The 18,164-nt window shown below is 37.6% G+C and overlaps 1 long non-coding RNA gene across 3 annotated transcripts; it reads right to left on the bottom strand.

Moving 5' to 3' along the window:
* Positions 1 to 13,181: 13,181 nt before the first annotated feature.
* Positions 13,182 to 15,460, bottom strand: LOC122982928. 3 transcript variants are annotated; one of them, XR_006403558.1, is made up of 4 exons: positions 15,273 to 15,460; positions 14,215 to 14,299; positions 13,991 to 14,112; positions 13,182 to 13,530 (listed from the first exon to the last, which is right to left on the bottom strand). It is a non-coding gene; the product is annotated as an uncharacterized LOC122982928 (long non-coding RNA). The 3 variants fall into 3 exon arrangements; XR_006403557.1 differs by lacking the exon at positions 15,273 to 15,460 and adding an exon at positions 14,522 to 14,796; XR_006403556.1 differs by lacking the exon at positions 15,273 to 15,460 and having other exon boundaries at positions 14,215 to 14,796.
* Positions 15,461 to 18,164: the final 2,704 nt, after the last annotated feature.

Below are 18,164 nucleotides of genomic sequence, written 5' to 3'. Positions count from 1 at the left end.
GGAGTCAATCTGGGATTACATGAAGAAGCACCTGAGATGGCCTAAATAATAAATCCACAGAAAAACATTCTTTCTCCAGGATGGTTAAAAAAACATGAATCACTGTGTTAAGGTGTACCGAGGAGAACTGTTGCTGTTTTAAAGGCAAAGCTGCTCACAGCAAATATTGATTTAATTTAGGTTTCTGCTATTTACTCAACTTTGTAAGAAGTTAATTTATAAATTAAAACAATTTATAGCAATATTTTTGTAAGCATTCTCACTTTACTTTTAGTGCCTAAAACTTTTGAACAGTACTGTATATGAGTGTTTTTCCCGCCCTCTATAAGATGGATGGGGACCAGACCACATAGGTTGATTGTACCTGCACTCCAGAATGACCCATAGGAGCGGCTTCAAAACCATTACAAATCACTGTTAAAAAGTAATGTTGTTTGATGGTGTGACAACACTGTGGTTAAGGTCTGGTTAGGTTTAAGCACAAAAACCACTTGGTTAGGTTTAGAGAAAGATCATGGTTTGCGTTAAAATGATCACTTGAAACACGGTTAGTACCTCCTTAAAGTTACGCAGTCTTTGTTGTTATGGCAACAGTAAACACCACAATGTTACGGTTTTTAAAATATTGTCATGACTCACGGTTGGAAACAGGACACTCGCAGTTGGAGATGAGGAGCGAACGGCGGTCTCCTGCAGAAAAGTCCACCTTTTGCCATCTAGCCATCCACCAAACCCCCCTCCTCCTAATAAAACAAAATCATCTTATCAAATCACCTCATACTGACATCATCTGAACTGCGTCATACCCCAAGGTCATAATTACTAGGGCTGCTAGATGGTGTAAACGTAACTATAGGTAATTTTTTTCTTGAATTTTAGACCTATACTTTCGTTTTTGTTCTGAGGACGGGCTGGCTAAAATAGTTGCCCCTGTAATAACTTTCCAGAATTGTAAAATCCTGTCCTGTGAGTATTTCATGGCACTGTGACACTGCACAAGACCTAAAGCCAGACATTGATGGACTAACCTCAGCCAAATGGCGTCTGTCATCCATAACTTGATATCTAAAATACAGTTAAGAAGGGCATCTATTTGCCCTGAGTCATCAGGTCACACAGCAATGTAAAGCTGTGTGTCATTAGCATAGCTATGGGAAATTTATGCTGTGCCTCCTAATTACGTTTCCAAGTGGCAGCATGTAAAGATTAAAAAGAGTTGGACCTTAAATTGAACCTTGAGGAACACCACAATTCATTTTATAGATTTTAGATGAACATTCATCTATGCTTACAAAAAAATTTCTATTGGTAAGATAAGATTTGAACCAATTAAAAACAGTACCATAAATCAAATGAGCCTGTAAATTTTGCCGAAAAGAATTGAGTATCAAAGGCTGCACTTAAGTCAAGTAGTACTGATACAAAAAGTTTTTTTATATCCATAGTGGACCTGTGGTCGAAGTGATGTCTCAGTGCTATGATTGGCCCAAAAACCAGACTGATATTTTTCAAAAATATTGTTCATAAAATAATTTAACTGATCAGAAACAAGCTTCTCTAAAATTTTACTTAAAAATGGCACATTGGATACTGGTCTGTAGTTATTAAGAATTGAGGGCTCTAAATTGTTTCGCTTCAGGAGAGGTATAACTATGGCGGTCTTAAGAGCAGTAGGGAAAACACCCATCTGAAGAGAATAGTTTACAATGTTGAGTAAATCTTCATCAAAAAAGCTATAAACTGTTTTAAAGTATGCAGGAATGGGATCTAAAAAGCAGGTTGTTGGTTTTAATTGAGAAATAACTTTGCCAAGCATCTCAGCATCAACCAGGACAAATTTCTCCAGTGTTTCCTCACATAAAAACAAAGATTCTGGGGTATTAAAATTCATATGCTGATATTGACATAAATTTGATATAATAGTATCTGTTTTATCTCTGGAGTGGACTGCGAATTCTTCACATTTGGAGTCATCAAAACAGGGTTAATTAAACGGTCAGTTGTTGAAAAGAGGATTTTGGGGTTATTCAGGTTGTCGGTTATCAATTTTGAGGAGTGTACTTGTCTTGCATATTTAATTGCCTTGTTGTAAATCATCAGCTGTTCATGGAAAATTTGATAATTGACTGTTAATTTATTCTTTCTCCATCTTCTTTCTGCTGTTTGACAGTTTCTCTTTAATTGTTTAATTTTCTTGTTTCTACAGGGAGGTGTCAGTTTAGAGGTTATCTTTTTCAGTTTTGATTTTTCAGTTAATTGATTAACTTAATTACTTACGTGGTGGAAAATAATTCATTGTCATAAGAAATTGTAAAAGACCACGTTTGTCAAGCATGGATTTGGCTTGTTTTCATCAGATAATACTTGAGGAGACATCCCTATATAATATAATTTAATGAACATGAAATGTTCAGAAAGTTCTTGGAAGTTCTTTTGTGGAAATGGCTTTCTTTGTGTACGTCTCCATCATTTTAGCTTCTCTTGTGCTCTAGGTCAGAACACAGCTCATACACTTTGAAAAACTGAAAGAAAATCGAAAGAGTGCAACTTTAAGTGTAATAATTGAGCATCATTGAGAAAAATGGAACAAAATCAGCAAATACAAATCAAATACTTAAACACTGACAATCAGCCTGTTTTTCTATATTTTTATAGCAGTGAAAGGACAGAGATATACTCCAAGACAGACAATTACAGACAAAGACAATTATAAGATAAAATTAAAGCTACAAGCAGTGATGATTGGGCCCTCGCACCCTTGTGCATGTCGGGGTGCAGCGCAGTCGAAGGGCTTTTATTGTGGGCATGCAGATGTGTTCAGGACTGGGCTCTTATTGAACATTGCATGAAGGAGTTAAATATAATATCCTGTGTTCACTATGTGGTGCTAGAGAACACCCATTAAGTAAACATCATGTTGGTATATATCAACTGTAGACCACACCTTGAAAATTTCATGTGTATCAGATGATATTTGTCATATAGGGCTGACTTCCTGTTGTCAGTAGGTGGCGCTATGACTATGACTCAATATTGACATATAGATGTGTTCAGGACAGGATTCTTATCAAGCATGAGAAATTTGGTGCAGGTTTGACAATGTACATTCAAGCTACAGCAACTTCCTGTTTCATGGTGAAACGTCAAAGTTTGCCACGGCAAGATTTTGATAACTTTTGATCACAAACTAGTCTAGATGACACACACAAATTTTGAAGTGCGTTAAAATACAAGGCATGCAAAATCGCCAAAATTGACCACTAAAATCAAAATGGCCGACTTCCTGTTGGGTTTAAGCGATGACTCCAAGAGACTTTTTTGTGTGTCCTGACATGATACATGTGTGTACCGATTTCTGTACATGTAGGTTTAATGTGGCGCAGGGGCTGCTTCGTTGATATATTGTAGGGGGCCCTGTCAAGCCATTCTGCCACACCCATGCCCGCCACCTATACAATATTACAGACTTAAAGACTTCAAGGGCATTCAATGAAAACTCATGATTTTGGTAAGTTTTGATCACAAACTAGTCTAGATGACACACACAAATTTTGAAGTCAATCTGATGAAATCTGTCGGAGAAGTTTGTTAAAATACAAAGCATGCAAATCACCAAAAATGGTCACTTAATTCAAAATGACCGACTTCATGGTTTTGCTCCACGGGACTTTTTTGTGCGTCTGGGCATGATACATGTGCGTACAGATTTCTGTGCATGTTGAAACATGGCGCAGGGAATAGAGTTTAGGGGCCACTGTTTAGCCATTTTGCCAAGCTCATGTTTGGGACCTACAAAAATTTGGAAGAAGAAGAAGAAGAAGAATTCCTTCAGATCCAATAGGGCCTTCACGCAGCTAGGTGCTCGGGCCCTAATAAGATATATCTTTATTGACCCTGAGAAGGGAAATTCAGGTGTTACAGCAGTATAACATATCTTCATGATATAGTAAAAAATAGAAAAATATGGTAAAGTATAAATAGTATGGAATATAAGTGTCGCTGAAGCTGAAATAATGGCTATTTGACCCCAAAAGCACGCCCCTACTCTCAGGACAATAAAACAGGCCAATGCGTGGTCTCACTAAGCTTTTCTTTCTGTTGTCCTCGGAAAGACGTCTGCAGCATCTCCGAGCCCTTGTTGTTTTTCATCAGACCTTTTAATCTGACACACGTCTCTTAGTTTAAACTTCAACTTTTTAACTTAACATTTTATTTCTTTTCACCTAGTTTGTGTGCAAGAGTTTAACTCTATGAGTGAGTGTAACGACCCATTCAAACTACAGATCAAGATATCTTGAAGACATCAGCACAACCATGCTTGCTGTTCCCAGAATAACTGTGTCAACTTGTGTTTTCTTCTTCATCTACAAAGCTGCTGTGGTGACTCGGCGACGTGCCAGGTCACCTGAAGAAAACGCTGTCTCACCCCTAATTCACGGCTCCCTCAATGCTGACGAGTGGATAACACCTGCTGGGAGGCCACAGAGCACAGCACCAGTGAACAACAGCTGACCCATCAGTTGGTGTCGTTATTCTCTGACTCTTACTTTAAACCTTAGGAAAGTTTGCTAAGTTTTGTTTTAGGGTGCAACAATCTTATAGTAAGAAAATCATCACACCTTTCCATTTTTCACCATCATTAGGTAGTCCATTAAACTTGCCATAATGCGTTTCATTGCATTTATCCTAATTGACTATTCATTTATCTGTTCATGTTCATCATTTGTTCATTTGTTAACCAATTCAGTTAAATAACTATGCATTTATTAGTGCATCGTTGTCTGTACCTTCAATTTACAACAGAGAACTAGAGATCAATATGTCCAGACCCCACTACTTCAGCTTATGAGCTCTGATCTGATTTTCCTCCTGATAAAAGGGGGTGGTGCCCTGATTCAACAAGTGCAATTTTCCTAATAAGACTAAAATTCCTACAAGTTTGACACCTTGGGTGTAAGGGATTATCTTCATGTGCTTTTTCTTATGTTTAGACACAGTCTGTTACAGAATCAAGGACAGAGAAGAGATAAGAAAAGGCTTTAGAAAATGTCTCAGTTTTTTGTTTATTCAGTGCTGTACAAAGCAGAATACATGGTATTTTATTTACACTGACAGTGTAAAATTTGATGCACTTCACCCACAGTGAAGTACTTGAAATGGTACAGTGAAGCAGATGATGCAAACAGTAGAAGAATGTGTATTTGTGGACAGGATGAGTTAAACCTAAGCTCTGCTTGGTTTCACTCAGTCCATTACTACTAGAACTGACATTAATGGCGTGTGTTTGTTCACTGTAGACACCAGCCACTTTTCAGTTGAGCAAAATTATGCAGCACATGGTATTTTAATTCCACTTTAATTGACTTTAATCTGACAATCAGTGAGCCTATAAAATATTAAGTGGAACATAGCGGTCAGTCAGTTAACTGTGGCTCTCTTTGGCCATGCAGAAAGTGTAGGTGTTGAATAAAATCATCAATGAGCTTGAATCCCCATCTGAGGTTGGTATTGGATTTGTGTTTGTCTCTTTTATGCTCTCCAGCACATTAAGAGTTTGTTGAAGGGTAAATTCAGAAGCAATAACACTTTGATTATTGCCTCTACTACAATTTAGGAAAGCTTATCTAGAAACCATGTCTCCTTTAGGAGTATGTTCATTAGTGCATTGCATTTTAAACAGCACTATTTCGTTTATTCTTCTGTATTATAGACCCTGGTTGTTTTTAGGACAACATTTGCAGAATAATTTTCAGACAAGGAGCCTATTATGTCCTCAATTAACCATGAGGCAGTGATTATTGGAGAAACACTGTATTGATATATATAGAATATACACTCAGTGGGCAGTTTATTAGGTAAATTTATATCTGCTAGTTAATGCAAATATTTAATCAGCCAGTCATGTGGCAGCAACTCAATTCATAGAACAATGAAGAGAAAAGGAAAGAAAAAGCAAATGTGATCCAAGTGACTTTGAATGATGAAACGTGATGAAAACATCTTCTAATGAGTCTCAATTTCTGCAGTGACATGAAGCTGGTAAATAAATCTATGGAACTTTCATCTTGTCTTGTGTGTTCAGGCCTTAATAACACATGAGCATCGCTTAAATGCCACAGCCTACTTGAGTATTGTTGCTCACCATATGGATTCCTGTGTGGTCTACCCATCTCACAAAGCACACATTTCAAGCTGGTCCCACAAACATGACAGTGAGTTCAGTGTACTCCAGTGGCCTCCACAGTCACTAGATAAACATCCAACTGAGTCACTTCAAAATTGGAGATTTGAAAATATGAACATGCAACCGACAAAATTACAGCAACTGCATGAGGGTACCAGAATCTCTAAGCAATGTTTCTGGCACCTAATATAATCAGTGGCACCTCATATGAATTCACTCTATAGAGTCAAATACGAATTGAGGCTGGGGGTTTAAAGAAAGGTGTGCCTAATTAAGTGGCCACTGATTGTGCATTTGAATACCAACAGGACCATGAAAAAAAATTATTAAACCATACAGAGTAGATGTTTATAACGTGTTGCCACCAGTGATTGGGTGAAGATCTTCCTTGTGTTCTGTGTTCAGAAATAGCAACACTCTTAGACATCTTCCATCTATATGCAAAGTGTTGCTCAAGACACTAGACCAGGCTGCATAACCAAATGTGAAGACATTAAGAGAGAAAAATTCTTCAGGTTTGGTCAGTTTGGGGAAAAAAGAGGCTGAATGTGATCAGACTCAGTCCGGCAGTTTACAGCCGCTGTTTATTTAATAGAATTCACTGAATGTGAAAAGCTTAGACACTCTGAGGTGAGAGAGGGCTAAAGTGTGTGTGGGTGTGAATTTCTAGTCACATGCTGTATGCTGTTAGTATACTCAGTGACTTGGGGATTCATGGTCAGGGGGTTACAGCAGGCCACACTGATTCTGGCTCTGGCTGGGAAGAAGGGATGTGAATCAAGGTTGAAAGTATGAAAGTCTATCCAGTGACTTTTAGAAGAGTTATATGACAGCAGGGGTCAGTCTACAGGCGCTAAAGGCGGGCACTTACCAATGTGAGGCATGATTTGAATCTCAGACAAGATCATAAGGAATTCTCTTATCTTTAGGGATGTGAGATTGTTAGAATCTTGTGATCCAGTGTAAAAGAGTCATACTGGTACTGGAAGGTTTAGCCAGGGCCATCCATTGGGCCATCGCTCAGTGGACGGCAATGTCCATCAGTCAGTCCACCACTTTGGTTGACAATGAAATATCTCAACAAGTACAGTAGACTTATCTAACACCTTCAACAGCATTTTATGCCTCATGCATTTTTATGATAGGAAATGAAGGGAGAGAGAGAGATGGGGATGATATGCAACAAGAGTCTTCTGCCAGATTCGAACCCTGGATATTGTTATATTGTTATATGGCATGTGTCTTAACCAGTAGGCTACCAAATCTAGTGCCCTATCTACTCAAGGCGGTGCCATTGAAAACATTTCCCAAGATACTATACCTGCTCATAGATATATATACATGTAGATGCTGCATCTAGTCTGTGGGACCTGCCTCAATTGCTGAAGGGATCTGTTCGCTTTACAGAGTAGAGAATGCCAGACTTTTCTGCTGCATTTGGGCGCCTTACTGAGAGAAATGCGAAAACCAAAGAACAAGAGTAACATTTCATAGGGGAGTAGTTATTTCACAACATTGTAATTTCACAAACTTGTTGAATTTAATATAGTGTTGTCACTTTGGAAGATGTGTTTGATCTTGTTGAACATATTGTAGAAACTCAGGATGGCACTGACACCCATGTTTGATTGTGAGCAGCTTTCACAGATTGGCAGTCTAAGAAAACAGCCATGTAAAGTAATGTTATTCAGACAGTAAACCTGGATAAAGCCACATGCACACATAGTGGCCAACCAGTGCCCAATTATTAGTATTTTTACATTGGCCAAGCTCTTCATCTCTCTTATACACACACATGCAGCCCACAACTCATCTTCATTTTACATTGTATACATACATTTTGTAAATAGTATGACAAATATCGGTGGAGTTTGTGAAAATATGAATATATAAAAAACAGGATAGTGAAGCCTTCCAAATATGCAAAAAAGATATTGAGTCTTTTTTCTGTATTTAAAAAAATCATATTATCATAGTAGCAATATTACAATGCAATAAGGAAAAAGAATATATTTGCAAAATAATTACAAACAGAAGGCTCAACTTTGATTTATTATAGTAATAGTTTGCTGTTACTTTGTCAGTCTGTCAGTTTGTCAATTTTGTCTTTTTTGGAGAATACTTTGGTGTCTGCCATCTCTAGGAGTAAATAGTATGGTGTAAATTAGCCATATTCTACTGACTGGACAGGTTATCAGCCAAGTCATGTGACCACATGCAGCCTGTACTTAGCACTGAATAACGTGTATTCCTGTGTATTGGCGAACCTGAGGCATTATTATTTATCAATAATTATCAATCAATTATTATCAATGCATAATCTATAATACAGATGAAGAACTGTGATTGTTGATGTAAGTGAAACCTCCAGGCTAGAACATTTACAGCCCTTTGTCTTCCTTTCTTGGAATCAACTTGGTAATGCTTAATTTCCCTGATACTTTATAAAACAATGTCTTGGTAATATTTTGTTCTTCACCCAACCTCAGATAATATAATGTTTTTGTGTCTTTTTTTCAAAAGGCATTAAAGAAACAACAGTGCTGTTTAATCTAAATAAATTAGCCCCCGTTGGAGGCAGTAATAATGGAACACAATAAGCAATGAGCAGCTGTCGCAAAACAAAATGAAAACAGTAAATATCTTGTCTGCTCCAAGCTCAAGTGCTTTGGTGTGGGGAGAAACAGGGTCGTCTCTGTCGCACACTGAAACCATTAAACCTAATTTAAAGCTGGTAATATGAGTTTTTTGTGGAAAATACCATTGGAGAACTGCTTATTTCCTATCCTACCTTTGCTTTTTCTTGGCATCCTAATTTTACACAGGGCTTTGTTTTGTGAGATGACAAGCATAATGGCAGCCTCTTTTCCCTGTGTGGGATAAAAACATGTCAGCCACTACAGGAGACGACATCTTGTTATCTCCAAACAACTCCAAGTATTCTGCTATCTTCTGTAATTATGTGTGCTACTATGCACGGCAGCAGCATTCTGCCTTTCCACATCTCATGTACTACAAAAAGACAGCATATCAGGCTTTTCGCACAATACTGGCACACTCAGCTATTAGAGCATCCTGGCTGGCATATCTTCACCCTCTATGCCACCAACTTGTTCCTGGCATCCTGTCATCGCATCATTTTGTCATTTCATCCATTGTTAACATCTGAAAATGTTGATGAGTGCAGCTTCAACTACCAAATATTAATTTAATCCAATTCAGTTCAAATTTAATTGGTAAAGCACCATCTCATACAAAGGCAGTGCTTTACATAAAAATAAAATAAGACAGCAAAAATGTGCTTATATACACAAACATCCATACATTCATACACATACATACAGTATTTGATCCTCACAGAAAATTAAACTCTCTATATACCTCCACACTCAATTCTCATGATTCAAATCAGTTTTAGCAATTCAATTCAGTTCACTGACACACATTCGGTTGTTGAGGAAGAGAAATCGAGTGCAGATTCACGGAGCTCCTTTTTGGTCAGTTAGCTGCAATTATACTGTGGATATCACAACATGAACTGCTTCTAAACCAAAAACTTAACAACCATACATGTTTGAGTGGGAATCTGATCCGAAATCATGGCGAAATGAACAACATCGACAATCAAGATTACAGGTTTCCCTGACGTTTTCCTCAGGTAAATACTGTTATTTAAATGTCTCTGGTCACATAATGTTAGCTTATTGTTTATGCATAAACTCTTTAAACCATAAAAATACACTCTGTTTTACATTTGTTTTTACAAGTAACTGTAAACTGTACATTTTTGAGAAGTGACCTACAGAGCCCAGTGAAGTAGAAAGGATTTGTTGTTTGGAGATACAGAGGTAATGTGTTAGCATGTTGCGTTACATGTAGCACAGTAACTTATGTAATGCAGTGTTTTCCCTATATTCATTCAGCAGTTGCACACCGCCTCTGCAAAAATTTCACACAATCATTAATATCAGTGGGCTTTTAATGATTTTCATTTGCACACTGTGTGAGCACGATAACACCCTACATTACTCTGGAATTATTTTGAGTCATCCTCCCTCTCTTCATTCTTCAAAGGACATCTACGTGAAAGTTACTGTTATAAGAGTAGCGTAGCTCCTGTGTAGTGAGTGTGTAAATGAGTGTGTATAGTTGAGCAAGTGGCAGAGAAGAGAAATGACAGTGAATGCGCGCGGAGCAGAGGAAAAGTTTAGAAGTAAGTTGTCAATCTGGCAGTAAATGTAAAGTACAGGCAACAATGTGTCAGTTAATTAATGCTGCAGCTCCTCAAGACCGAGAAAATTCTTGTCTATCAAAGGGGGCCCTGAAGTTAGAAACTACATGTTAGCCTAACCTGAACAGGCTCACTTAAGGTGGACTGATCTTTAAGGTGGACCAGCAATTCTCATTTTAGTGTCAATCTCAGCTGCTCTTTAATAGGGAACAGAGAAATGTGTGGTTGATGACGGTCTTCAGTTTTTGAAAAGCAGTTTAGTTCTTGACTATCTTAAACAGGACTATGGTACAATGAATTCTGGGTAAATTAAGACTTTTTTCGAGTAGTACAATGGGTGTGTCGATGTCGATACTATGAGTCTGCAGATAGACCTTTTTTCAAAGTAAAAAAAATGGCTAACTCAGTAACTGCATCCAACCGCTCGGCTCCATTTACCCCAGCAGAAAATGTTTGTCTTTTGGAAGAATTCGACAGTTACAAGGACCTTTTACTTGGAAAATTCAGTGAAGAGTGTAACAATAAAAAAACCTGATATGGAAACAAATTGCAGCAACAGTAAAGAATGTCAATCCCACGGTTGACAGGAGCATTAAAGACGTTCAAAAAAGATATAAAAAAATGGTACAAGATCTAGAGATAGAAATGTTCAAAAGAATAAATCCCAAAACAGGAGAAGAACCACAAAAGCTTAAAGACAATACAGAAATGGTGCTGAGGATGTACAGTTGGCATTTGTCTCTGTTTTGGGGGAAAACAGTGGACGTGACAGATTATGTAGGGCCAGTAGATGTGACTAACACCCCCTACCACCCCACATTGCCCAGTGCTGGTGGTGACAGCAGCCCACCTAATCAAGAGGAGAACACAGGTAACATTAGGCCAATAATGTCTCTAGTGATTGTTTTGGTGACATCAGTCTTTATGACGGTGGTTTTGGTGTGCTAATGTTGATCTGATTTGATTTTTTGATGCAGCCTATAAGGTAGCTACTGGCAAGTTACATGTTAACAAACACTGTAATGTGCCCTTAAAACAGGACAGCCTAGATTTCATTTCATTAAAATTATATATTATTATATTATATATATATGCACTAATATAAAAGATAATTAACAACAATAAATGTGTTCGCTCTTCAAGTCTCCATTGAATTTCAACATGTCTACAACAGTCCATGCAAATATGAAAAAAGAACAAGGAAATATTCTGATTCATACATGGAAAACACAGACAGAGCAAAATTTAGCCTAACTTTGGAGTGTTATTCATCCCCCTTCCTGAAAGGCATGACATGATATGACATGACAAGACAGTAATGTGTTAATTGTTTTAATTAAAAAAAAAAAACTCATTAAATTTGACGGCACTATAACAAAGTAATGCTTTCTGTCTTTATTTTTCTTAGGGACATGGTCTTTGAACAGTCTGAATGACTACTACTACTGCATCTCTGTCCATAGTGCTAAACAAACAATACCAAAATCTCCAGCTTGAAGAAAGAAAATTGCTGCTTGAAATTGAAGTCTTAAAGCTTCAGCAAGATAAATTGAAGTTGGAGATGCAGTTAATGGAAACATAAATACAGTATGTTGTGTACTTCTTGTACCTTGAAGTTTCTGTTATTGAGGCAAGCTTTAACATGAATTTACTCAGACTGTGGTGCTTAATTCCTTTCTTTTTTCTTCTTTAAAAGTTTCATCTGCTAGTGCTCAAGTGCTCATTGTTACTGGGGTAATTATTTATTAATTCATCAGAATAATTTATTGAATGAACATTATATATGTATATGTTAATTGTCTTGTGAGAAACTTAAAATGTTTTCTTGTATCACCTGAGTTATAAGAAATAAACTGAGACAATATTATTTGTTACATTGTTTGTTACTTATTTCATTTCTTTATGTAACTGAATGGACAAGGGAGGCAACACACTGGTTCAGTTTCGTGTGATTTTTAGTTGTGTTTTAAGTCTGTCAGCATACATCTGTCGTACATATCAACCAGTTCCATTCTGCTTCTCCTCCTCTTCTTGTCCTCCTTAGTTTCATTATGATATTCATCTCTGATATCGTCTCCTTCTGTGTCAGGAAGCCGGAGATCCTTTATGGTAACATAGGCCTGAGGCCTAGGCCATAGGCTTAGGCCTGAGTTAGCCTGGGGGTAAGGTGTCTATTTTTTTGGCTTAAAATTAGTCAGTCTTCATTTTTGTGAAATGGTCTAACCTGCGTTAGACTAATGTATAAGCAAAATTAAGACTGGCCTAACAGTATAGACCAGTCTAAAATATCTTTGTGAAACCGGCCCCTGGTCTTACAACGTGCTTATGCACTTGAAAAACTGCTCAGTAACCAAAGTATCTACAGCTATTTTGAGGATGTTCCAGAGTAACTTGGATCTTTCCACATGAAAAGTTTTTATTTGTCAGACAATTATTGCCATATTTATGCTTTAAAATGTTGAAAATATCAAAGCTGCAGATTATCTGTTTGATACCCTTTTAAAATACTGTAGAGAATATTGTTTAATATATATTGTGATTCGTCAACACCATAATGTTTGTGAAATGAGACAGAAATGTCTTGTCTTGTTTACAGAGTCATTATTTACTACCTGCATGCAATCAAATAAGATTTTCATAAAACCTTTGTGAAAGAACATAATACTTTACTCATACCACAGGACCCTCATCACTAAATTTAAAAATGACCAACTTTATTCATAACCAATGAAATGGAAATACACATTTGATATACATAATGCACAAAGTAGCAGAGCCATAACATTTATGTAAAAAGTCCAGATCATGTCCTCCATCAGGGTAAAGGGTTTCTTGCATACTGAAGTTGTGTCAGCTGGTATTGGAGGTCTCAGGTCACATTGGTCATCCTCACGTGTCCTCCTGTGGATACCGAGACTTCCTGATGCTGCTGGCCGCTGTGTTGTCTTCAGGCCTTTGCTGGACTGAAGCATGACATCTGCCCAGCAATAACTTCTTCCTGTGATGCTTTCTCATACTGTAAGGAGAGTTTGGTGGATCCGGGAACATGGCATATGGCAGAGTCTCTGTCATCTTTTATTAGGGCCAACCCTGCACAACTGCAGATAAATCTGGCCTTGAATGAAGGAGAAGCATGTAGATGTGTGGTTATCACAGTGTTAACATCAAAGTGATTACAGTATAACAAGAGGAAACCGAAATGACAGAACAAAAGTTTTAATGCCATAAAGTGACCAGTAAAGTGACCCGCCCTTGTAATTGTGTAATTCTTGTATCTAGCTTGTTATAGCACACTATGTATTTCATTTCTAGGCGATCCGACCATAGTTACTGACATTAGAATATTCTTCTTTAATTTGCTTTCTATAAGGATCACTGCCAGTGTTGATGTAGCCTGACAAAAGTGTTGTGACATTTGGAAAGTTAATTTGTATGTTTATTTTAGTACTTACAGTAATTCTAGCAGGCATCTTTTTTCATGTGAATTATTTTGAGCATTGAAAACACTTTTCCTTCTATTTTTTTACATTGTCATATTCTGTGTTTCTGTGACTATTCACAGTAATCGCACCTACCATGCTCTTTATGTAGAACCACAGGATTACACAGTGGAAGGCCTCAGTGGCAATGGCTCAGCTTCCTCACATCATTGAAGACTGTTCTAGATACAAGGACTGCCACTGAGTCTGAAATAACACTACAGAAAAGGTTCGCACACTGAATTAGACTGCATTAGTTTCAGCAAATAAACTGGCAACTACTACATACACACACTTGTAGGGATATTTAAGTAACTCACAACATGTCTGTTGACCCTGTCAAAGCTGTGACTGAGTCTGAATGGTCATAGGTAGCGTCCCCCCGCTTAGTAACGCTATGTGTATCTGTGAATGAGAATGGTTGTATTAGTCTTGGCTTGACTTTACACACACTGTCCAGTGGACCGCTACAGCTTTCAGGTATGAGCAGGTTAGCAGCTTGGTGCTAATCAAAGTTACACAATGTTGCCAAGCAAAAGAATTCCTGCAGTTTGACCATTTGTTTTTCACATATGTACCACAGATCTATCTGGTAAATTTACATAACACAGCAACAGACATGCATACCGGCAAGGATCACAGAGCAGAGGAGGCTTTTGTGTAACAACAAAGCTAGCTGAGCTTGCGGAGCAGTATGAAGTACCACAAAAACCAATGTGAAGAAACAGTTACCCATCCAACCTACTACTCTGGTTATTAAAGTGGCTTCAAATGAGGCTTAACATTCACAAAATTTCTCTTGATGTCCCTCTATATTACAAACTCCAACATTGCTCCTGTGTCTGGGCCTACAACAGACACTAGCCACATCAGTCGCAGAACATGCTAACGCCAAGTTCAACGGGCTAAAGGCTAATTTATCATAGGTCGCTTGACACTTTTGATGTGTCGCTTGACAGAAATTTATTTTCAACAGAAAAAAGTGTAGCCCGACACTTTTGAGAATTTTATGTCGCAGACACCATCATATTTTGACGCACAATGTGATTAGTGTTACTAACATCGCCATGGAAATTGTAGTTTTCACTGAACTTCCTTATTGATATTTTGGTCTGCAACTTTAGATAATTTGTAAAGTCCTTGTTTAATAAGTCTGGGGTGATAGTGATGATAATGATAGCTGGGATGATATAACCCTAATGTAACTAAATGACCCAGCTGGAGGATAGTGTCTGGTTACCATGGGGACAACTGAAACCTTTTGCCAAAGCATAAATTGAAAATATTGTGCGACTCTTTAATTTCTGCTGAGCATCAGCCTTAACATGCAAAATAAACAGTAAAAACAGGAAAGCAACATAAAAATGGCAAAACCTACAGGTTTCAAGTTTGAAGTCAATATCGATCCATCCTTGAGCTTAAGTTTGGATGCAAATCTTTCTTTGTTCTGGTCCCTTTGAGAAAGCAGTCTGAAGTAAAATGGTTAGTGCACACACATAAGTGTTTTCCAGTTATTGCGGTGACATTTCCATCAAAAATAACATTAATCCACTGGGTCACTGAGCATCAAATAGTTTCAGAGCAACTGAATTCAATTTCATTACATTCAGTTTCAAGTTTATTGGAATTAATTTCCAAACTAATAAATTAAATTTCAAATTATGGTAATAAGATTCAGTTTTTAATGCAATTATTCAAGTTGAGCAATTCAAATTCAAATATAAATGATTCAAATTCAGTTTCTAATGACACATATTTCTGCCTTTAGAGTTCCTTTAAGAAAATGCTTGACTGAACAGGAAGGTCTTTAATTTGCTTTTAAAAGAACACAGTGTCAGAGCAAGTCTAATTAATGCAGACTTGATGTTCACTGTGAAGGATTACACAAGCGAAGTCTCAAGAGATTTTTATTTTGTACGGAAATTAATGGATGCCTGGAATGGCAGGGTGGAAAATGCATTTAAACTCCTAAAACACAGCAGCATTGTTTGCAAAATGTTTAGCTGTGATGGAAAGTAATTTCTAGCAAATGAGCTAAAAGTTGAAAAACCTATTAGTACCTGATTATTATGAGCCATTAATTACAACTATAAGTATCATTCTTTTTGTGCAGCAGTACACACAGTACTGTAGATGGATCCAGCATGGATAAATACTTAACATTAAAAAAAAAAAAATACAGTTATCACCCACAGCACAATAGGTTTCTTGTGCCATGTGGTGTTTTTCTCTAGCTCTTGCCTGAAAGCTGAGACCACTAACAAAGTCAGACAGTATCCTTGTGTCTAAAGTTAAAACCATCCCCCTGACTTAAGGTGATTGCCAGTCAGAATGGCCAGACAGTTCTGTATTCAGTCAAGTGCATCCACATAGACTCCTCTCTCCCCTGACATTGAGAGAGCTATACAGCTCAACATGTCTAGTTGCTGTAACAATACAACATGACTAGCGCTTGCTGCAGCTCAGAAGTGTGATGTTTCTCTGCTGGAGTTGATATAAATGTTTTGCTCTCCTGGCAGGCTTCATGCAGGGCAAATGCAATTATTCAGCAATGCTCGGCACAGGGTTATTTAGCTTGGACGGTTACAAAGTGAGAAATGTTTGGACATGGCTGGTCTGCAGGGTTTGTGTACTCTCTGTGTCCTCAGGGCAGCTGGATGCTCCTGTTAAAACAGGGATTTGGAGGGTGCTCTTTCACCTAGCCACATGTCACCAGTTTATACACAATGTGCCTTGTAGGCCATTCTGCTCCCCTTCACGCTCCTGCACACACAAACAAGCCGACACATGCTTACATATGCACAGCCGCACACTTAAACACGTGCATAAATTCACACTGTGAGAATTCAAGTGCATGCTGTTGAGGAACATTTTACAATGACGTCCTCTGTGAAATTATTCAGTGTTAAACTTGATTTCCTCTCCCTTCAGTTTTTTTTTCAGATCTTTCTCAGGATGTGTAAAAAGGTCAGCAATGTACTCAACATAGTACTGTTCAGTTAATGCAACCACATGCACAGCAGTAACAATATTCAAATCAACTTAAAACACAAGATTTCTGTTGCAGCAGGGTCTTGAGATCATTAACCTTTTGATTCTGGCAGCTGCTGTGACTTCCAACAGGTGGCTGATTGGGTTTGATAAACACTTCAGCATTTATAAGATGCTGATAGTTAACAGGGAGTGCTGTGTTAGGTTGTGGTGGAGTGCACATACACATTACATCACTGTGCACCTCCCGATGAGTGATGCCAATGAGGAGAAAAAAATTAAAGAAATGTGAAAAAAATCAAAGACACTTTACTATACTATATAGACAACTACTTTGTCCATCATTTCTACTGGTTATGATAACATTATTATTAATTTACTGAAGTGATTGCCGAGATCTAGATATCTGGAGGTACAACTGAAAGTAAGCATGACATGTTGGCAAGAACTACTCTTTCCACAGGAAAACAATATGCACACAACTACAGTAGTACAAAGGACATATAAAACAATAGTCAGGTGCTCAAATGAATATTGACAATAGTTGTTTTTTTTCTGTAATCATTCCTCTTGTTCATACTGGCAATTAGAAGATCCCTTCATAATGCACTTTTAATGTAAATGATCCGAGACAAGATCTAAAGCCCTGCTTCTGTACAAAAATGTATTTAAGAGTTTATTTGAAGTTGATGTGAGGCTTCAGATGAGTAAATTAGTCAAATCAAGTTGATATCTTACAGTCTTTTAAGTACCAAATGCTCTCTTTATGTTATGATCCTTCCACTGCAGCTGAACAGGAAAACACTCTGTCTAGACACAAATAGGGAATTTTATACTAAAAAGACTGTAACTGTGGAAGATATCCACGTTATTTGACTGACTCAGACAGCTGAAGCCTCATATTATCATCAGATAAACTTTTAAATACATTGTTGCAAAAAATATGGTCTATGGACTTTGTCCCCCATCACTTACATTAGGAGGGGATCTTCTAATGGTAGTATAAGGCAGTATGAACAGGAAAAATCATTACAGCCAGCAAAACCTGTTTCAATGTTAATATGGCATTACATGACTATAATTTTCAGACAGACTAGAAAAATCCGACCTACCCTTTAAAACAGGGTGTTGTTAAACTGTGGTGGATGTTTATGATGGACCATTTGAGTAACATGGCAGATTTTAACAGGTGTCAGAGTCTCTGTAAATTAAAGAGTATGGTCTTGACCTGCTCTATGTGAAAAGTGCCCTGAGATGACTTTTGTTGTGATTTGGCAAT

Source organism: Thunnus albacares, chromosome 5 (assembly GCF_914725855.1).
Source record: "Thunnus albacares chromosome 5, fThuAlb1.1, whole genome shotgun sequence".
NCBI classification, from domain to species: domain Eukaryota; kingdom Metazoa; phylum Chordata; class Actinopteri; order Scombriformes; family Scombridae; genus Thunnus; species Thunnus albacares.
Note: the sequence above shows the minus strand (reverse complement) of the source record. Positions and strands in the feature narration are given on the sequence as shown.